The sequence below is a fragment of the Pristis pectinata genome, chromosome 21 (genome assembly GCF_009764475.1).
Source record: "Pristis pectinata isolate sPriPec2 chromosome 21, sPriPec2.1.pri, whole genome shotgun sequence".
Classification (NCBI taxonomy): Eukaryota; Metazoa; Chordata; class Chondrichthyes; order Rhinopristiformes; family Pristidae; genus Pristis; species Pristis pectinata.
This window is the reverse complement of record NC_067425.1, coordinates 34,588,615-34,609,659: the sequence shown is the minus strand read 5'-3', so window position 1 is coordinate 34,609,659 and position 21,045 is coordinate 34,588,615.

Sequence of the window (21,045 nt, the reverse complement as noted above, 5' to 3'; positions counted from 1 at the left end):
ACATTTGGGCAGGGGTTTCTTATCAGAGGAATTGGGAATGAAACTGCACATTTTTCATCCAATAATCAGTGGAAGTCAGTAACAATCTCCCTCCGACAGGCTATGGATGGTGTGAGGAGGCTGACGAAGCGAGGTTGAGGTCGAATGACACTGCAGGACTGAGATCGATAGATTCTGGCTGGGGAGAGGGATCAGGGGATAGAGAACAAAGGTAAGGAAGTGGAGCTGAGGTACAGCTCTGATGAAATGTTCCAATGGTTCCTCAGACACTTGTGTCCAGACTATAGCTGCTGTAGATGAAGTTAACTTCATTGAACCAAGACATGGACCTTGAGTGAAAATAAGTCACTGCTTACCCCAAAGGCAAATTTGAAACAAAGTACTCATGCTGTGTCCTGGTAGAAAGTGTTTCAGGAAATTAAGATATTTTACAAAGCAGATCAAAGCTAGAATAAAACAATTTACTTCACTAAATAGCCGGGAGAACATCCCAAGGTTGAGGAGAATTTTCACTGAAACACTAAATGATGGTGCCTAGATTAACATTCAATGAGGATGATTCAAACATTTTAAAGGATAATTATTAGCTGGGGGTTTCTGAGATAACACCTCCATAGGAATGGGAGGTGGACACGTTCCGATGGAGCGCTTGATGGGTGACAAGCCATTCCGGTGGCTGTCAAGCCAGAGCTTACTGGTCGCTGAGCTTACCTGTAGTGGGGGAATCTGAGCTTGTGGACAAACCCAGCATCTCTCCTTGTTCAAGAGGAAAGGGTGCTGTCCTGGTCCAGGAACTGGCAGCCAGGAGTCTTAGGGGGAAATGTGACCATAATGTGATAGAAGTCAACACTGGGTTTGAAAGTTCAATGCGAAACTAGGGTCTTAGATCTAAACAAAGGAAGCTACGAAGGTCTGAGAGGAGAGTTGGCTGTGGCTGGCTGGGAGAATACATTGAAAGGAATAATAGTGGACAGGCAATGGCTAGCATTTAAAGAAATAATGCACAAATTGCATTTAAAGAAATAATGCACAAATTGCAAAAGAAAAAGACAATTCTTCAAGGCACCAAAACTCAACAGGAAAAAGTGATTCATCTGTGGCTGACCACAGAAATTAAAGATAGTGTTAAATTCAAGGAAGAAGCTTAAAAAGTTCCCAGAAATAGCAGCAGTTCTGAGGATAGGGAGCATTTTAGAACTCAATAAATGGGAACCAAGAAATTGATAATGGTAAGACAGAAGATGAGAACAGATGAGGGAGAATGGACTATGTAAATGGACCATAAAAGCTTTTGTAGGTACAGAAGAAGGAAAAGTCTAGCGAGGGCATATGTGCCCCTAACAGACAGTGGAGAATTTGTACTGGGGAATCGGGAAATGACAGAGGAATTAAAAAATTACTTTGTGTCTGTCTTCGCAGACACAAAAAACCTGCCAGATATATTAGAGAGTCAAGGATACGGAACGAGCTGCCAGAGGAAGTGGTGGGGGGGTACAATTACAATGTTTAAAAGACACTTGGGCAGGTACATGGATAGGAAAGGTTTAGAGGGATAGGGGCCCAACGCAGGCAAGTGGCACTTTTCGGCAACTTGGTAGGCATGGGTGAGTTGGGCCGAAAGGCCTGTTTTCGGTGCTGTAAAGCTCTATGACCCTATGACTAAGGATCTAGTGAGAATGAAGAACTGACAGAAATAACTGGTAGTCAAAAAATAGTATTAGAGGTTGCTGAGGTTGCAAGCTGATAAATCGCAAGGACCTGATGATTTATGTCCCAGAGGTGCCGTTAGAGGTAGTGGATGCTCTGGTTATCATCGTCCAAAGTCCGATAGGTTCTGAAATAGTTCGTGTGGCAAATGTGGCCCCACAGTTTAAGAAAGAGGGGGGAGATAAAATGGGGAACTACCAGCCTGTTACCCCAACGTCAGTAGTAGGGAGTATTCCGCGATCTATGACGAAGGGTGAATATCTCGGAAAGAATAATTATACTGGGCAACGTTTGGCTAATCCGCTGGAGTTCTTTTAAGATGTGACTAGTGGAGAAGACAAGGGGAACCAGTGGATGTGGTGTATTTGGATAACCAGAAGGCTTTCAATGAAGCCCCACACAGGAGGTTGGTGTACAAGGTTAGAGCACATGGGGTGGGGGTGATGTAGTGACACGGACCGAGAATTGGTTATAGGACAGAAAGCAAAGAGTGGCACTAAATGGATGCTTCTCAGGTTGATGGACTGTGAGTGGTAGGGTGCCTTGGCGATCAGTGTTTGGGCCCCAGCTTTTCACAATCTATATCAATGATCTGGCTAAGGGGATCGAATATCATGTTTCCAAGTTTGCTGATGATACTGAACTAGGTGGGATTGTGAAAACGGAGGAGGATGTGAAGGTTCTTCGAGGGCATATGGACAGGCTGCTTGAATGGGTGAGAACACGGCCACTGGAATATAATGTGGGAAATGTGAGGTGCACTTCCCAGAAAAGCAGAGTATCATTAAATGGTGAGAGATCAGATAGTGTCGATGGTCAAAGGGACCTGGGTGTGAAGGCCAATAGGTTCTGAAATAGTTCGTGTGGCAAATGTGGCCCCACGGTTTAAGAAAGAGGGGGGAGATAAAATGGGGAACTACCAACCTGTTACCCCAACGTCAGTGGTAGAGAGTATTCTGCGATCTATGACGAAGGGTGAATATCTTGGAAAGAATAATTATACTGGGCAACATTTGGCTAATCCGCTGGAGTTCTTTTAAGATGTGACTAGTGGAGAAGATAAGGGGACCAATACATAGGTGCAATCATAGGTGCAATGCATAAGTGCAGACAATGCATAGGTGCAATGCATAGGTGCAATGCATAAGTGCAGACAATGCATAGGTGCAATGCATAGGTGCAATGCATAGGTGCAATGCATAGGTGCAATGCATAGGTGCAATGCATAAGTGCAGACAAATGCATAGGTGCAATGCATAGGTGCAGCAAGCAATTAGCAGGGCAAGTGGAATGTTAGCCGATATTCTGAGAATATTTGAATGCAGCAATAAGGAAGTGGATATTGCAGCTACATGGTGCATTGTTGAGGCTGTACTTGGAGTACTGTGAACAGTTTTAGTTTCCTTATATAAGAAAGGATGGACTTGCCACAGAGGGAGCACAGCAAAGATTCACTACATTGGTTCCTGGTGTTTAGGGGTTGCAGTCTGAGGACTGAATGGACTGGGGCTGTGTTCTCTAGAGTTTAGAAGAATGTGAGGAAATCTCATTGAAACAATACTAAATTCTTAAAGGGTTTGACATGCTGAATGCAGGGAGGGTCCTTCCCTTGGCCGAAGGATCTCAGTCCAGGCATCACGGTCTCAGAGTATGGTGTCCGACCGGTGAGGACAGAGTTGAGGAATGTCTTCACTCAGAAGGGTGGAGAACCATTGGGGTTCCCTACCGCAGACAGCTGTGGAAGCTCAGTCACTGAGTTTGTTCTTAGCACCATAGAACCATAGAACAATACAGCACAATACAGGCCCTTCGGCCCACCATGTTGTGCTGACCTTCAAACCGATCAGTGGAAAAGGCTGGAACAGCGCTGGATAATGGTGCTGAGCCATGACCTTGATGAAGCGGGCTGGAAGGGCCAAATGGCCTACTCCTAATTCTTACCTAGACTGCAATGCTTAGAATGTTCTGCTTCTGGCCCTTGGAGTTCCTGAGGAAAAGGGAGACCTCTCAGCACTCTAGCTCATCCTGGGACACCAGCACATCAGGGTCACGGAGTTACAGACGCAGCACGGAAACAGGCCCTTCGGCCCACCAAGTCCGTGCTGACCATCAACCACCCATTTACACCATCCTACATTAATCCCATTTTTGGTTCATCGCATGAGCGCATGGACTGTGGAGGGGGCAGTCACCCTTCAGCTCTAGGGTGGTGGGTGAGGTGATATCCAGTCCTTCTTGGGGAGGGAGTGCCTTCCTGTCTTGTTCTGGCTTTGGGGAGAGACCACTGCCCCAATTCTGCTCTGGGACAGCAGGGTTTACTGTCCAGTCCTTTGGGTTTGAGGAGAGTGCAGTCCCAATTAAGGAGGGGGTTGCAAAACAGCATGAGAGATAGGAATGGGAGGAGGCCATTGGGCCCCTCATGCTTGTTCCACCATTCAAGGAGATCATGGCTGACCTCTCACAATTCACTTTCCTCCATGGGCCAGGTAGGGGAGGGCGAGGGGTGGAGTGGGGAGACAGAGGCAGTTGGTGATAGATGGAAGCAGATGCCAAAAAAGGCAGGCGGGGCCAGGGGAGGAAGGAAAGGGGTGATGGAGACAGGTAGGAGGGTGATAAGCAGGAACACAAAGGCTGCCCTAATGCTTCCCGTTATCACGTTCCTTCCTTAGCAGGTTCCAGCACTGGTCGCCTTTAGTGTCCCTGCTTATCTCCCTCCTCTCTGTCTCCACCTTCACCTTCCTCTGCCCCCACATCTGGCTCCACCTGCCTTTTCTTGTCTTCCTCCATCTATCACCCACCCGCCTCTGTCTCCCCCTCCCCGTCCTCGGCTCCGTCTGCCCATCGTCCTTCACCCCTCCCCCGGCCCACCACTCACCTACTGGCCCCTGTCTCACAACTCTCCCTCTCCCCTCTATACTGACCACCTCCCCTCTCCACTCTCAGTCCTGATACAGGATCTCCAGCTGGAACGTTGACAATTCCCCTCTCCCCACAGATGCTGCTCGAGCCAGTGAGTTCCTCCTAGCAGTTTATTTGTTGCTCCATATTCCAGCATCTACAGTCTCTTGCGTCTCTGACTTGTGTCAGTGACTGGGCCCCCACAGCCTCTTGGGTGGACAAGTCCGAAGATTCACCACAGTCTGGGTGAAGAAACTTCTTCTCCTCTCTGCCCTGAATGGTCGACCCTTTATTTTGAGATCATGACTCCTGGTTTTAGAGGAGCCATTATTCCTGCATCTAACTGTGTCAAATCTTGTAAGAATGTGGAAATATAAAAAAAGAATGTTGGAAACACTCAGCAGGTCAGTCAGCTTCTGTGGAGAGAGAAACGGAGTTAATGCTTCAGCTAAATGAACATTCGTGAAAACTGGCAAGAGTAAGAAATGTTTTAAGTTTCAGGGAAAGTGTGAAGAGAAGTAAAGGGAGTGTGTGTAATAAGCTGCAGTCAGAGAGAGACAATGACTCATTGGGTGGTGGTGCTGGCTGAGGAAGGGTGGTGACCTGATGAGGATTTTCAATGTTTCAATGACGTCTCCTCTCATTCTTCCCGGAGAGTACAGGCCCAGTCCACTTAATCTCTCCGTATAGATAAGTTCCCAGCCCCACCACCACATCCCATGAATAGAGTGAACCTTTGCTGCACTGCCACTATGGCAAGTGTATCCTCCCTTCGGTGTGGAGACCAGGCCCGTAGACAAGGAGTCTGTACGTTCTCCCCATGTGTCTGCGTGGGTTTCCTCCGGGTGCTCCGGTTTCCTCCCACGTTCCAAAGACGTACGGGTTAGGAAGTTGTGGGCGTGCTATGTTGGCGCCGGAAGCGTGGCGACACTTGAGGGCTGCCCCCAGAACACTCTACGCAAAAGATGCATTTCACTGTGTGTTTTGATGTACATGTGACTCATCAAGATATCTAATATTCTGGAAGTGGTCTCACCATGTCTATGACGGCACTGGTAGAAATGTCCACCGCACAGTCATTGTGGAGATAAGGTCCGGTCTTCATACTGAGACCGCCCTGTGCCGTGTTGTGTGGCTCTGAAAATATGCGAAATGGGATAAACCTGGAACAGATCTGGCAGCTCAGAAACGAATGCCAATGAGGTGCTGTGGGCCATCAGCAGCACCACCGTGGTCTGTAACCTCGAGGCCCGGTATATCCTTCACTCCATCAAATCAGGGGATCAACCCTAGTTCAATGAGGGGTGCAGGAGGACATGCTGAGAGCAACACCAGGCACACCTAAAAATGATGAGATGCCAGCCTGACGAAGCTGCAGTACAGGACCCCTTATGAGTCAAACAGCAAAAGCAGCATGCAAACGACAGAGCTGAACTGTTGATCCACCTTGGCTTTCTGCTCAGAGCCCCTCCATCTCAGAAGCCAGCTTCCAGCCAATTCAATTCACTCCACTTGATAACAACAAACTGAAGATATTAGATACAACAAAGGTGATGGGACCAGACATCATCCCAGTTGTAGTACTGAAGACCCACACTCTGGAATTAGCAGCGCCCCTAGCCAAGATGTTCCACTACAGTTACAACACTGGCATCTACCCAACAGTTGCCCAGGTATGTCCTAAACACACAAAATGGCATGAAAAATCCAATTCATTTAATAACTACCACACAGTCTACTCTCAATCATCAACAAGTGTTGGAAGCTCTCATCGACGGTGTTATCAAATGGCACTTCTTCATCAATAACTTACTCACTGGTGTCCAGTTTGGCATTGACCAGGACCACACCGCCCCTGACCAAAGAGCTGAATGCCAAAGCTGAGGAGAGAGGGACTGCCGTTGACATCAAGGCAGCATTTGACTGAGAGTGGCATCAAGGTGCCCTGGTAAAACTGAAGTCAAAGAGTATCCAGGGAAAACAACCCAATGACTGGAGTCTTACCTTGCACAAAGGGAGTTAGTTGTGGTCATCAGGATAATCAGCCCAGACAAAGGACATCACAGCAGATGTTCCCCAGGGCAGTGACCTGGCTCAAACCATCTTCAGCTCTTTCATCAATGACGTTCTAAGGTCAGAAGTGGGGATGTTCACTGATGATTGCAGAATATTCAGCTCCATTTGGAACTCCTCCACAAGTAAAGCAGCCCATGTGTGCATGCAGCAAGACCTCAACGACATTTGCGCATGGAATGATAAAGTGCCAGGCAATGGCCAGCTCCGACAAGAGAAAATCTAACCACCTAGCATTGACATTCAATGGCATTATCACCACTAACTTTCCCACTACTCTGGGAGGTCACCATTGACCAGAAGTTCAGCTGGACCAGCCATTGAATACTATGGCTGCAGGAGCAGGTCAGAGACTGGGTATCCTGTGGTGAGCGATTCACCTCCTGACTGCCCTTTCTGTCATCAGGAGTGTGCCAAGTCAGGAGTGTGCCACTTGCTGGATGAATACAGCTCCAACAGCTCTCCAGAAACTTGTTACCATCCAGGATAAAGCAGCTCACTTGACTGCATCCCATCAACAACCCTGAACATCCATTCTCTCCACCACCAGCACACAGTGCCTGCAGTGTGTACCATCTGCAAAGTACGCTGCAGTTATTTGCCAAGGCTATTCCGACAGGATTTCCCGAAGCCTGTGACCTCTATCACCAAGAAGCCCAAGGCTGGGTCTAAATCCTAGAACATCCTCCCTACCAGAGGGCCACCAACACCAGAAGGGCTGCATCAGTTCAAGAAGGCTGCTCACAGGCATCTTCTGAAGGGCAGTGAGGGATGGCAATAAATGTAGGCCTGCCTAGCAATGCTCAGATCCCAAAAATGTATAAAAAGCATACACCGGATCTATATAATTGGAGGAAGACGTCTTTACTCTTGTGCTTAAATCCTCTTCCAAATAAGGCCAACATACTGTTTGCTTTTCCAATGACTTGCTGCACCTCTATGTCAACTTGCATTGAGTCTTATACAAGGACCCCCTTTCAACCTCTCACCATCAGAAAAAAGTGAGGTTAAAATTTTTTTTAATAAGTTGAACAACCTCACATTTTTCCACCTAATGTTTTATTTGTTGTCCACCTAGCCTGTTTAGACCCCACTCTCTGTATCCTCCTCACAGCTCCCACTCCCGTCAGGCATTGTAAACTTGAGTGCATTGGGTTGGGATGTCCCACCACCCTGACATGGAAGTAAATGCTGGAACCTTACGGAAAGGTGTTGTGGCCCCTTGTCTCCAAGGTGCTCTGTCCTGCTAATATTGAGACTGAAATCTCCAGACTAGCATTAGACTCATTCTATTGCAACACAAGTACTTCTATTCATTGCCTCCAGTAGCTAAAAATATCCCAAAGCCCAGCTTTAATGAATAGCTGAGAAACTATGGAGGAGTGAAGCAGGCCACATCAGAAAGGTGAGGGATTGTTTGCAACAGTGCAATATATCAAGGTTGATGAATGAAAGACAGGTGTGAATCACTTGACAGGCATTTGTGAGGTTCACTCTGATTGTTTATCTAAGAACAGAAGCAGTAACAACGAATGCTATCTTGAAGTAGTGCAGAAGAAATAACTTCTGCCTTTATTAATCCTCTTACCCATCCACAAGACATCATAAAGTGCTTGCAGCAATCAAGCTCCTTCTGAAGTGTATTCTCATTAAAGCGGCAAACAATCCATGCACAGAAAGATCCCACAGATAATAATGAGGTAAAGGAGGATATAATTTCCAATGAGAGCTCTTCAAGGGATGAATATTGTCCAAACCATCAGGCTCTTCCTAAATACTGCCATACAGAGCCTCAGTTTAACATTAGGGCCTCAGCTCTTGCTCACTTCGACCGTCTATATTGTACAGCAGCCTCTCAGCGTCCTCTTCACAACCCACACTGCCACTGCAAAGTGGCCTTACCTTGCATAGAGAGCCGGCCAAGTTGATATGGAGTTGTATATGGGTCAGACTGGGTAAGGACAGCAGGTTTTCTTTTTTTTAAATTTTATCTACAGCGTGGTAACAGGCCCTTCCGGCCCAACGATTCTGCACCGCCCATTTTTTTTAAAACCCTAATTAACCTACCCGTACATCTTTGGAACGTCTTTTCCAATGGATATTAATGAACCAGCTGGGTTTTTACAACAATCCAATAACTTCATGGTTATTTAAATACTAATAGCTGCTCCTTTTATTTCCATAGTTTTTAAACCAAATTAAAATTGTCATTCTGTCATGGGGGATTTGACTGTCTGCTGGGTTAAATCATCTCCCCCATCACCCCACATCAACCGACCATTTCATGGGATCATTACAGATGCACCCACGATTTGGGATCTCCATGGCTACAAGGGAAGAAAGTCCCATGGGTGCGGCAGACACAAATCTGTCAGAAGCAACAACAGGCCTCACCACCCCACTTCCCGTGTTCCTATGACAATGCTGCCTGGTTACAGAAAGGATATCAAAAGAAAATCTGAAGTAATCCGTAATGTAAACGATGCGGCACTCACTTCCAGACTCTCTACAATGGTGCATACCTGCATTCACACACAGTTGGATGACATTAGGAACGAACAATACAGAAGCAGATCTCTTAGACTCAGGAATACTTCTGATGGTTTTATTTTTGCTATAAAGTTGAACAAAGACTGGGATCGCGGAGGAAATAAAAAGGACACTGACCCGGAAACTGGTCTGACAGCTGCCAGCAACACTCCTGCTAACGAGAACTGGGTCCCGAGGGGATTCCTTGCCTAGCAACTGCTCCAAGTTGGAGGTGAATGGATTCACAAAGGGATCAAGAGGCACCGTTTGCTTAATCCCCTTCAATCACGCCAGCAGGGATCCGTGACTCCTCCAGTCTACCACGGTTCAGTTTACCGTACAGTGTACTCTGAATCCTCATGTTGCCAAAAATTGACACTATTTCACATGGTGCAAGATCATCACCCTGGAAATGTTATCATGTGTTGAGGGAAATCCTCTGTCCTTTGTTCTGGGATAACGCATGGGAGAATCAAACTATCCCTATCACGCTGCACTTATTTGCCTCTGGTCCTAGGATGTGGTGGTTGTGGTACTGGGCTTGAAATCCAGATATCCGGGATGAGGAATAAGGGGAACGGAAGTTCAAATCCCACTCTGGTAGCTTGAAGATTTGGAATTCTGGGAATACAAAGCTGGTATCAGAAAGGTGACCGTGAAACTGCCGGATTGTTGTAAGTTCCCAAATGGTTAGCTGATGTCCTTTGGGGGAAAGAAACCTGTCACCTAGAACCCTGGTCTACATATGACCAATCTACTTGACTCCAAATCACTAGCCAAAGTGACTGGGTCTCAAACTGATATTTGAGGGTGCTTGAATCACTAACACATAGAAAGCTGGTAAATGGGATTAATGTACATGGGTACAATGGTCGGCATGCACATGATGGGCCAAAGGGCCTGTTTCCATGCTGAGTGACTCTATGATTATCTCATGGACTGCGGCAGCTCAAGAAGGCTACATACAATCACGTTGGGGCAGCTAAAGTTGAGCAATAAGTGGCAGCTTTGCCTTCAAACACTCGTGTAACCTGACATTAATTTACATCAAAGTTACATAAGAACCATGAAAGAAACTGAAGGGAATGTTACGTAAATCAACCATATCCTCTGAGGTCACTTGGCAACCTCCTAGAGCTCATTTACAGGATTTCTAATTGCTATGGTGCAGGCACGGTAGTGTAGCGGATAGTGTGACCCTATTACAGTGCCAGCGACCCGGGTTCAATCCCGGCCGCTGTCTGTAAGGAGTTTGTACGTTCTCCCCGTGTCTGTGTGGGTTTCCTCCGGGTGCTCCGGTTTCCTCCCACATTCCAAAGACGTACGGGTGAGTAAGTTGTGGGCATGCTATGTTGGTGCTGGAAGTGTGGCGACACTTGCGGGCTACCCCCAGAACACTCTACACAAAAGAAGCATTTCACTGTGTATTTTGATGTACATGTGACTAATAAAGATTTCTTATCTTAATCGCAACTTGTTACATTAATGGAGGCATGCATTATCATGGAGGTGATACAAGGGGAGCAAGTAGCTCAATCCTAGGGACAGCACTGGTCAAAGCAAAGAACACACAAGCTGGCAGACAGTACAGATCAATGGGAGGCCACTCAGCTTATCAGCTCAATGCTAGCTCCCAGCAGGTAAATCCGATCAGTCCCATTACCCTGTAATCTGTTCCCTTTCATAAGCTCATCAACTCCCTTTTGGTTCTTTTACCAATAAGGGATGACTTACAGTGGTCAATTAACCCACCAGAGTACCTTTGGGTTGTGGGGTAAAATCACAGCACCTGGGGCAACTCACACAGTCTCAGGGAGAACACGTAAACTCCACACAGTCAGCACCTGAGGTCAGGATCCAACCCTTGACTCTTGGCATCCCTGACAGCTTTATGAAGGTCACATCTCGATTTCTTGTGTAGGTCAGGGTCACCCGATTTCAACTTCACAGTCCTGGATTCCAGTTGGGAATGGGATCCAATAGGAAATGAGAACACCTGGATTGACCTCTATGGTACACAGTTGTCTACACACTTGTTGATATAATCTGTGACGGACTCAGAATTGAATTTTACAGCGTCGGGGAACCTGATTTCTGTCTGTACCATTCATCCATCTGTGACACTGGCTGTTTTTTTTCCCTTTTTTTTCTTTTTTGATAATTGGTAATTTGTTTATTATTGTCACGTGTACAGAGGTACAGTGAAAAACTTTGTTTTGTAAGGCATCCATGCAGATCCTTTCAAAACATAAGTACATTGAGATAGTACAAAGGGAAAAAAATAACAGAATGCAGAATATAGTGTTACCGTTACAGAGAAAGAGCAGTGCAGGCAGACAATAAGGTGCAAGGGCCACGACGAGGTATATTCTGAGGTCAAGTGTTCATCTTTATCATACAAGAGGTCCATTCAAGAGTCTTATAACAGTGGGATAGAAGCTGTCCTTGAGACTGTTGGTACGTGTTTTCAAGTTTTTGTATCTTCTGTCAGATGGGAGGGGGGAGAAGAGAGAATGACTGGGGTGGGTGGGGCCTTTGATTATGCTGGCTTCTTTCCCGAGGCAGCGGGTAGTGTAGACAGAGTCCGTGGAGGGGAGTCCGGTTTTCGTGATGGACTGAGCTGTGTCCACATCTCTCTGTAATTCCTTGTGGTCTTGGGCAGAGCAGTTGCCATACCAAGCTGTGATGCATCTGAATAGGATGCTTTCTATGGTGCATCTATAAAAATCGGTGAGGATCATCTGGGGCATGCTGAATTTTCTTAGTCTTTTGAGGAAGTAAAGGTGCTGGTGTGCCTTCTTGGCCATAGCGTTTATGTTTTTGGACCAGGACAAGCAATTGGTAATATTACATCAAGGAACTTGAAGCTCTCATCCATCTCCACCTCAGCACATTGACATATAGAGGGGCATGTACTCTGCCCCCCTTCCTGAAGTCAATCACCAGCTCTTTTGTTTTGCTGACGTTGATGGAAATGTTGTTGCCATGACACCATACCAGTAGGCTCTCCACCTCCTTCCTGTTCCTCTGGAAGTGGAGGACCTGCCCAACCTGACCTGCCAGGCACGTCTTCCTGCTCTTCATTTTGCAACTCCTACATTCTTTTGTCTATGTTCATTTGTCTATATTCTCACTCTCGAACTGCTCCCATTCACTCATTGACCTGACAACCTTGTTTACAATTTATCGCCCTGGTCACCCCGGTTTTACCCTATCAAAGACGTCCCCCTCTTCCACCCTCACTAACGACCTTTTTTTGTCTCCTACAGGCTGCTGAGCCTTACATCAATGGAAGGGAAGTTGTTGGAGAAGATTCCATGGGACTGGATTAACGTTCACTTGGAAAGGCAGGAACTGATTAGGAAAAGTCAGAATGGTTTTGTGGAGGTGAGATCCGTCTCACAAACCTGATTGAGTTTTTTGAGGAGATAGCTGAGGAAATTGATGAAGGCAGGGAGGTAAATGTTATCTATATGGACTTCAGTAATGCTTTTAATAAGGCCCCGCATGGTAGGCTGGTCCAGAAGGTTAAGGCATGTGGGATCCAAGGCAAGTTGGTGAATTAGATATAAACTTGGCTTGGTGATAGGAGGCAGAGGGTAGTGGTGGATGGGTGTTTTTGGCAATCTGGGACCCTTGTTGTTTGTAAGACAGGCAGCCCTGTGTTACGGCCATTTGGGTTATGGAAACTTGCCCTTACAAAATTCACGAATCTTGAGCCAAAGAGTGTGAGATATGGAATAAATTTCATTCTCACAGAGCTTGTGTGAAATAAAAAGTAACAAAGTAAATAAATCAACAGAAATTTTTTTTTTTGACTTGCATTTCCTGATGCATGCGCAGATGACGTGGCTCCGTGTCGTACACGCGGCCTGTTTTCTTGGAACGCCACCCCCCATAACACAGGGCTCCCTGTATATGTTAATGACTTGGACGAGAATGTGGGGGGGTATGATTAGTAGGTTTGTAGATGATACAAAAATTGGTGGAATCGTAGATAATGATAAGGGATTATAAGATATTTATTTATTAGTCACATGTACATCAAAACACACAGTGAAATGTGTCTTTTTGCATCACTGGGAATGTGCTGGGGGCAGCCCGCAAGTGTCGCCACGCTTCCGGCGCCAACATAGCATGTCCACAACTTCCTAACCCCTACATCTTTGGAATGTGGGAGGAAACCGGAGCACCGGGAGGAAAACCACACGGACACGGGGAGAACGTACAAACTCCTTACAGACAGCGGCAAGAATTGAACCCGGGTCGCTGGCGCTGTTATAGCGTTACGCTAACCGATACACCACTATGCTGCCTCTTTAAAGGTACAGTGGGACATAGATCAGCTGGAAAGTTTGGCAGAGCAATGGCTGTTTACAATAAATCAACAGGAATGAGAAATACTTCAGACTTGCTTGTATTTTGATTAAATGTCAGAAAGCAACCTTGGAGGATCTCTCTGTATATCAACACTCCTTCTGTCCCTGCCATTTATTCTATATGTCCATGGAACATAGAACAGAACAGGCTCTTTGGCCCACCATGTTGTGCCGAACTAATTGAGCCATGACACCTAGTTACACTAATCCCTGCTGCCTATACAATGGCCACATCCCTCCATTCTCTGCACATTCATGTGCCTATCTAAGAGCCTCTTAAACATTTCTATGTTCCCTGCCTTCACCACCACCCCTGGCAGTGCATTCCACTCCCTGTGTAAAAAACTTGCCACACATCTCCTTTGAACTTTCCCCCTCTCACCTTAAATGCATCCCGTCTAGTGTTAGACATTTCAACCCTGGGAAGTAGGTACCGGCTGTCTGCTCTGCCTCTCGTAATCTATCAGGTCTCCCCTCAGCCTCTGCCGGGGACTCTATGAACTCTATAAAAAGTTGAGTTCAAATCAGAGAGAGAAAAGTCAGGGCCTTGGTTTACAGGGTGGAAGGAAACAGCCAGCTAGCAGACATTTACTGCTCAGCATGCCTTGAATGTAATAAAAGTGGAAAACACTGTTTTGGTTTTTACTTCAGATTTCCAGCATCTGCAGTTTTTGAATGTTATGTCTTGAATGTACTGTCCATGTATGAAGTGAAGAGCAGAAGTCTTTGACAAGCTGAAGGTCAGTCGCTGGTGCATTTGACTATCCTCCCCACCGGTGGACCCAACACTGAGCCCAACAGTGGAGCGATGACTCACTGAAGAGCAGGTCTCACCTGGTCCTCAGCTTGAGACCGGGGAGGGCTGGTGTACAAACATTTGTCAGAGAAACCAAGTGCATGACTAATTTCATCTCATTTTAATACTTCTAATCAATTGTTAGGGTTTTAATGAGTTTTTAATTAATTATTTCTAATTATCCTTATTCTTTAATTATTTAAATATATTTGAATAGTTTCTCTCAAAATGTCACTAATAGAGGTGTTTAAAATTAGTTAAAATGCCTTTGATTGCCAGCAAAGTGTTGAAGAGCAGTAGGGTATTTGAGGACTGGGCTTCCGAACCCACTGCACATCGACAGTCACCTGTCCGATGTGGAGGATCACCTGCAGGGGGCAAGTCTGGGCAGTGGGCTGACACCATGACAAGCGAGCCTCATCTGAAAGGTGGCACCTCCCTCAGGCTTGGACTATCCATTCAAGTCTCTTCACTGGGCCTTTGCCTCAACCTTCCAGCTCAGGGGCAAGTTGGCTGCCCTCTAAACCATGATGAAAAACACTATGTTGCTGGAGGAACTCAGCAGGCCAGGCAGCATCTGTGGAGAAAAGCAGGCGGTCAACATTTTGGGTCAGGACCCTTCTTCGGGACTGGCTTTTGGGGAGGAGATAGAAACGGGCGGTCCTACGTTGCGGGACTATCATGTTGGTAGCTGTGGGGGGGAGATCTCCCGAGGTGATGAGGTCAGTGATGGTGCGGGAGATAATGTCCTGGTGGTTCTCGGTGGGGTCATGGTTCAGGGGTAGGTAGGAGGAAGTGTCCGAGAGTTGACATCTGACCTCTGCAAGGTAGAGGTCAGTATGACAGACTACCCCGGCAACACCCTTGTCGGCTGGTTTGATGACAATGTCACGGTTGGTGCGGGGGAAGCGGAGAGCAGAGCGTTCGGAAGGGGTGAGGTTGGAGAAGGTGAGGGGGGCAGAAAGGTCAAGACAGCTGATGTCACTCCGACAGTCGGCTATGAATAGGTCCAGGGAAGGTAACAGGCCCGGTGGGGGAGTCCAGGCGGAAGAAGAGGGCTGGAGGCGGGAGAGGACTCCTTACCGAAGAAGAAGGCACGGAGGCGGTGGAAAAAGAGCTCGGCATCACGCCGGGCTCGGAATTCGTTGAGGTTGGGAGCGTAGAGGTACGAAGGTGAGGCCTTTGATGAGAACAGACCACTCAGCCTCAGAGAGGGGGAGGTCGGGGGGGGGGGGGATGGTAAAGACCCGGCAGGGGTTAAAGTTGGGGCTAGAGGAGGAAAGGTGGGGGGAAGGGGGGTGGGGGGGCTGGGCTGGTGAGAGGAAAGGGGTGAGGGGGTCTCGAGTGGTACAAGGGTGAAGAGGGAGATGTGGGGTAGGAGGTGAATGTAGGGGAGGGAACAAGAGGGGAGCAGGAAGAGGGGTCAGGGTGGGGGTAGGGGACAAGGGGGACTGGGAGGGGGCTGGTGGAGGTGCAAGGTGGGATGTGGAATTAGTCCTGAAGAAGGGTCCTGACCCGAAACGTTGACCGCCTGTTTTTCTCCGCGGATGCTGCCCGGTCTGCTGAGTTCCTCCAGCGTCGTCGTGTTTTTCATCTAGATTCCAGCATCTGCAGTTTGGTCTAACAAAGTGGACTAACAAACCCAGATGGAATTGGCCTGTTGATCGAACAATCTCGCACTGCTGACCATTGTCAAACCAACCTCCCCTTCATTGACTCTGTCTACACTTCCCGCTGCCTCGGGAAAACAGCCCACATAATCAAAGACCCCTCCTGCCCTGGTCATTCTCTCTTCTCCCTTCTCCCATTGGGTAGAAGATACAAAAGCCTGAGAGCATGAACCACCAGACTCAAGGACAGCTTCTATCCCACTTTCAGATCCTTGAATGGACTTCTCTTACGCTAAAGGATGAACTCTTGATCTCTCGATCTACCTCGTCATGCACTTTATTTGTCTGCCCGCACTGCACCGTCTCTGTAACTGTAACAATATATTCTGCATTCTGTTTACGCTTTACTACCTCAATGTAATTATGTGTGACATACTCTGTCTGGATGGCATGGAAACAAAAGCTTTTCACTGTATCTCGGTACATGTGACATTAATAAATCAACACCAATAAGTAGCGATGCAGGCTAGATCCCATCTTTACTCAACAGTACAGGAGGACTCTCCCCAACCAGAATCACTGCACCGCACTCACTTATACGAACACGTTAGTTAAATCACTTTCTCAAAGAGAGCTGAAGACAATTTTAGCTGTCCAGTATCATTCGTTGATTAAACAGGCAAAGGGATAAGTATGTTACGAGCTGAATAATCTTGGGAATTTAAGTTCGGTTGTGACAGATGGAAAACCCATGCTCAGCAATAGGGCGACACTCTGGTGCAGTGGGTAGCGCCACTGCCTCAGGATTCCAGTGACCCGGGTTCAATCTGATCTCCGGTGCTGTCTGTGTGGAGTTTGCATGTTCTCCCTGTGGCTGTGTGGGTTGCTGAGGGCGCTCTGGTTTCCTCCCACCTGTGGGTTGGTCGGTGAACTGGCCTCTGTAAGTTGCCCCTGGATTAGGTGGGTGGCAGAAGAATTGGGGGTGAGTTGATGGGAATGTGAGAGGAAAAACAGAATTAGTGTAGATAGGTGCTTGATGGTTGGTGCAGGTGTACTGGGCAGAAGGGCCTAACTCTATGATAACAGCAACTGTGTCCATGTTGTTAGCAGATGCTGCTAAATCCCCAACTGTTCATGTTGTTATATCATCTGGTTCATATGTGACTCCAGTCCCACACCAGCATGGTGGAATCCTAACTGCCTCCCTAAGTGGCACTGCATGTAGCAAACCACAAGGTCTTAAAAAAGAAGGCCTTAGACTCCAATTTAAGAACAATAATAAAGGCCTCACCCCACCAATAAATTGTAACCATTTTAAAAATTCACTGCCTCATTAGGCAGCAGCTTTCCTGTGATTCCTTGCTCCCTGATACCTCACCTGTAACTTTTACAGGAGGTGACCTTCTCATGTCCTTCTGCCTGTGTGTATCCCTGTTATTTAAATTCTCCACCAAATTCCCTTCAAATAAAAGTAAATTATGGGTAGAAGTGTATGAAATGCCACCCTTCTGGATTGTAATTAGGTTTTCCCAAATCATTCTCTTCCATATGGTTAAAACCATGCTTGAGCCAATAGCGTTTTGAAGACTCTTTGATTTACGAGGTCAAAAATTTACTGTTTATCTTTAAGGAATGTCTGGGTGCGAAAGTACTATAACTTTGATGTTGCACTTTAAAAAATTGTCTTTGCATAACATCGGAATTATTAAACATTGGGTATTGAGCAAAAACTAGTTTTGTGGTTAGTACAATATAGGCTGTAACACAGAACAGTCAGAATGTAGGGAGCCAGTCTCAGTTCTGCCATCAATGGTTCTTTACCAGTTATAACAGGAACTTCCCAGATTGATAGGAAGCAAATATCACCTTGAGTTGCTTTGTTAGATTCCTGGTGCCTGACTAACTGTGGACAGAGAAACAGAGTTAACAATTCAGGTAAAAGACCTTTCGCCAGAGCTGTTTGTTATTAGGGTGGGGAACAACAACCCAAGGTAAAAAGCTAAACAATAAAATTACTTAATTAAGCGACTGTAAATCTTAATGGCACAATAACGATTCCACTTCTAAATACCAAGTAAAAATGCAGGCAAAATCCAATCAGTAAAAAATATCATTTCTTCCGGTAGCAACACTTCAAAAATATTTAATTGGTTGTAAAGCACTTTGGTGTGTCCTGAGTTTATGAAATGTGTGACATGATTGCCAATTTTCCTCTTCGTCTTTCTTCTTTTAATATTTAATGTGCCCCCAGGAGAATTGAATGAGATGTCATTCACAGCCAGTCTTACAACACTTTTGTTGGGACTTCTCTCTCAGGACTTGCTCTGATGGTGCCAGGTGTAGTGCAGTAACAGAGCTCCTGCCTCTGATTATAGGGCATGGGTCGAAATCCACTCCACTTAACAAGCATATTACACAGGCTGACACTTGAGTGCAGTACTGAGGGAGTTCTGCTCTGTCAGATGAGATACTAAATCAAGGTCCTGGCTGCCCCCTCAGCTGCATGTGGTACAAGGAGTACTCCCAGAGTCTTGGCCAATACTGATTTCTCAACCAACATCTTAATCAGATTATCCGTCCTTTTATCCCAACTTGTGGGAGGCTGAGCTGCACAAATCAGCTTTTGTGTTTTCCACACTATAACAGTGGCTACACTTCAAAATGATTTAATTGGCTTCCAAGTGCTTTTGGACGATTCAGTATATGAGGGCTGTTACAGGAATCCTGCCTTCCTGTAATAACCTGGCATTGATGATGTGGGAAATGGAATACTTCACCCAACTTGACTCACAGAGTCAGTGCTAAACATCTTCCGAACAGCAAAAGCAAGACTTGCATTTAATTCTTATGTAATCCCTTAGAAGAAGGCTATTCAGCCCATTGAATCTAGGCTAGCTCTCAGAGCGTCCCATCAATCCAAATCCCTTGTAACATATTCTGTCCATCAACTCCCTACCCACCAACACTAGGATTAACTATTAGCGGCCAAATAACCTACCAACCCGCACATATTTAGGTTATGGGAGGAAACCGGAACACCCAGAGGAAACCCATGTGGTCAGACAACGGGCAAACTCCACACAGACGGCATCAGAGGTCAGGGTTGAACCCGGGTCACTGGAGCTGGGAAGCACCAGCACTACCCGCTGTGCCACTGTGCTGCCTGGTATAATATCTAGTTGTGCACAGGTCCCTCTCAGTGTTCCATGATCTGCTTATTCAATGTATTTGAGGCTTTGTCACCACTGCTAGGGACACCACCTCGGTAAACCAAAACTTAGTTTAAAACTGAGCAAGCTAGAGGTGTCTGTTCCTGCCTATCGAGTCTTTTCTCTCTGTTCATGTGCTTTCCTGGATTGAAACTACAACGCAAAATCTGTTTCAGAACCCGTTAAACTGATTGATCTTAGGCAGCTCAGCGAGTTTCCCCAATAAGTGTGGAGATACCAGAGACTGCAAATGCTGGAACCTGGAGCAACAAACGATCTGCTAGAGGAACTCAGCTGGTCGAGCAGCATCTGTGCCGGGGAAAGGAATTGCTGACATTTCGTGCGGAAACGCTGATTCAAGATAGGTGTCCCGCTGAGTACCTCCTGCAGGGTGTTTGTAATTTCCAAAGAAGTTGTGTTTGGACATAAAACTGTGAGATTCACTCTACATTTTGAAATCAGACATTCCTTACTCATTTTTAAAATCATTTTAATTTTATCTTTTACATCATAAGCAAAGAATAGTAAGCAGAAAGGAGCTGCAAGAAACAGAATATTGTACAGCAGCACTAACAATGGTAAGAGGGTGTAATTACAGTACGATATGCTTATGGAGGGAGTTCTCAATATAACTGTGCAAGGGAAGAGTCGACACAAAGGTCTTACCGAAGATGTCAACAGAAATTTAGTTTTAGTGAACAGGGGATTTGCACAGGGGTAAATGTTGGGCAGTGTGAGTTAGTATGCTGACCCCCAGCCCCGGGTTTAAATCCAGCCCTGACAGAGTGGTTGAAAGTCTGCACTTTAACGGGATGGGTTGAACTGACAGCTGGCCTTTCACCTGAAATTTTACCTCTGCTTCTCTCTTCACAGCTGCTGCCTTTCCCACTGAGTGCTTCCAGCAGTTTCAGATTTTATTTCAAATGCGCGATTTTTTGAATTTCTTGAATAAGACTGATAATATCAACCAGTGACACTGAGTACAAACCAGGATAAAGAACCAAAGCAAATCTTCTGCATTTAGTGACGAATGGAGGTTGCACCTTTGTCAGCAGTGATTACTAGTGAATATGGACACAACTACTAAGGTTGCACCTTTGTCAGCAGTGATTACTAGTGAATATGGACACAACTACTAGATACCCTTATATTATTCTCTGCCTGATCCAAACTTACATTTATATAGCGCCGTTCACATCCTTCAGTGCAACAAATGAAGTACCTTATAAATTTAGTCACTGTTGTAATAAAGGGAACATAGCGGCAAGTTCCCAGAGACAATCAGAGAGTTGTTATCATGCTGTTGATTGGGGGATTGGTATTCCATTGTTCTATGACATGGAGGCCCTTCGTCCCATCGATTGTGTGCAGGCTCTCAGGGCAATTCCCATTCTCCCTACTAATTTTCCCTGCAATCTATTCTCCCCATATTCCCATCAATTCTCCTACACACTGGGGGCAATTTACAGCAACCAATTAACTGACCAACCCGCGGGATGTGCGAGGAAAACCGAGCACTCCAGAGCTCTGAAGTCAGGATTGAACCCGCGTCTTCCGGAGCTGTGAGGCAGCGGCTTTACCCGCTACGCTACCCCGCCACCCGAAATCGGTGAAGGCATCGAGCGCACTCCCACCCACCACTGAGGTGGGACCTTTGGTGTCTCGCTGCAGCGGGAGGCTCCTTCCAACGTCCCATTGGGTGAGGGAACTCCCAAGGCACAGCACCCTCTCAAAGCCCCTGGAGTGGGACTTGAAGCTGCAGGCTCAGCGCCAAAGGTGCCGCCGCCACGGGCGATTACACCCGCTGACATTTCCAGCCCTTCACACGGATCTATCTCTGCTCT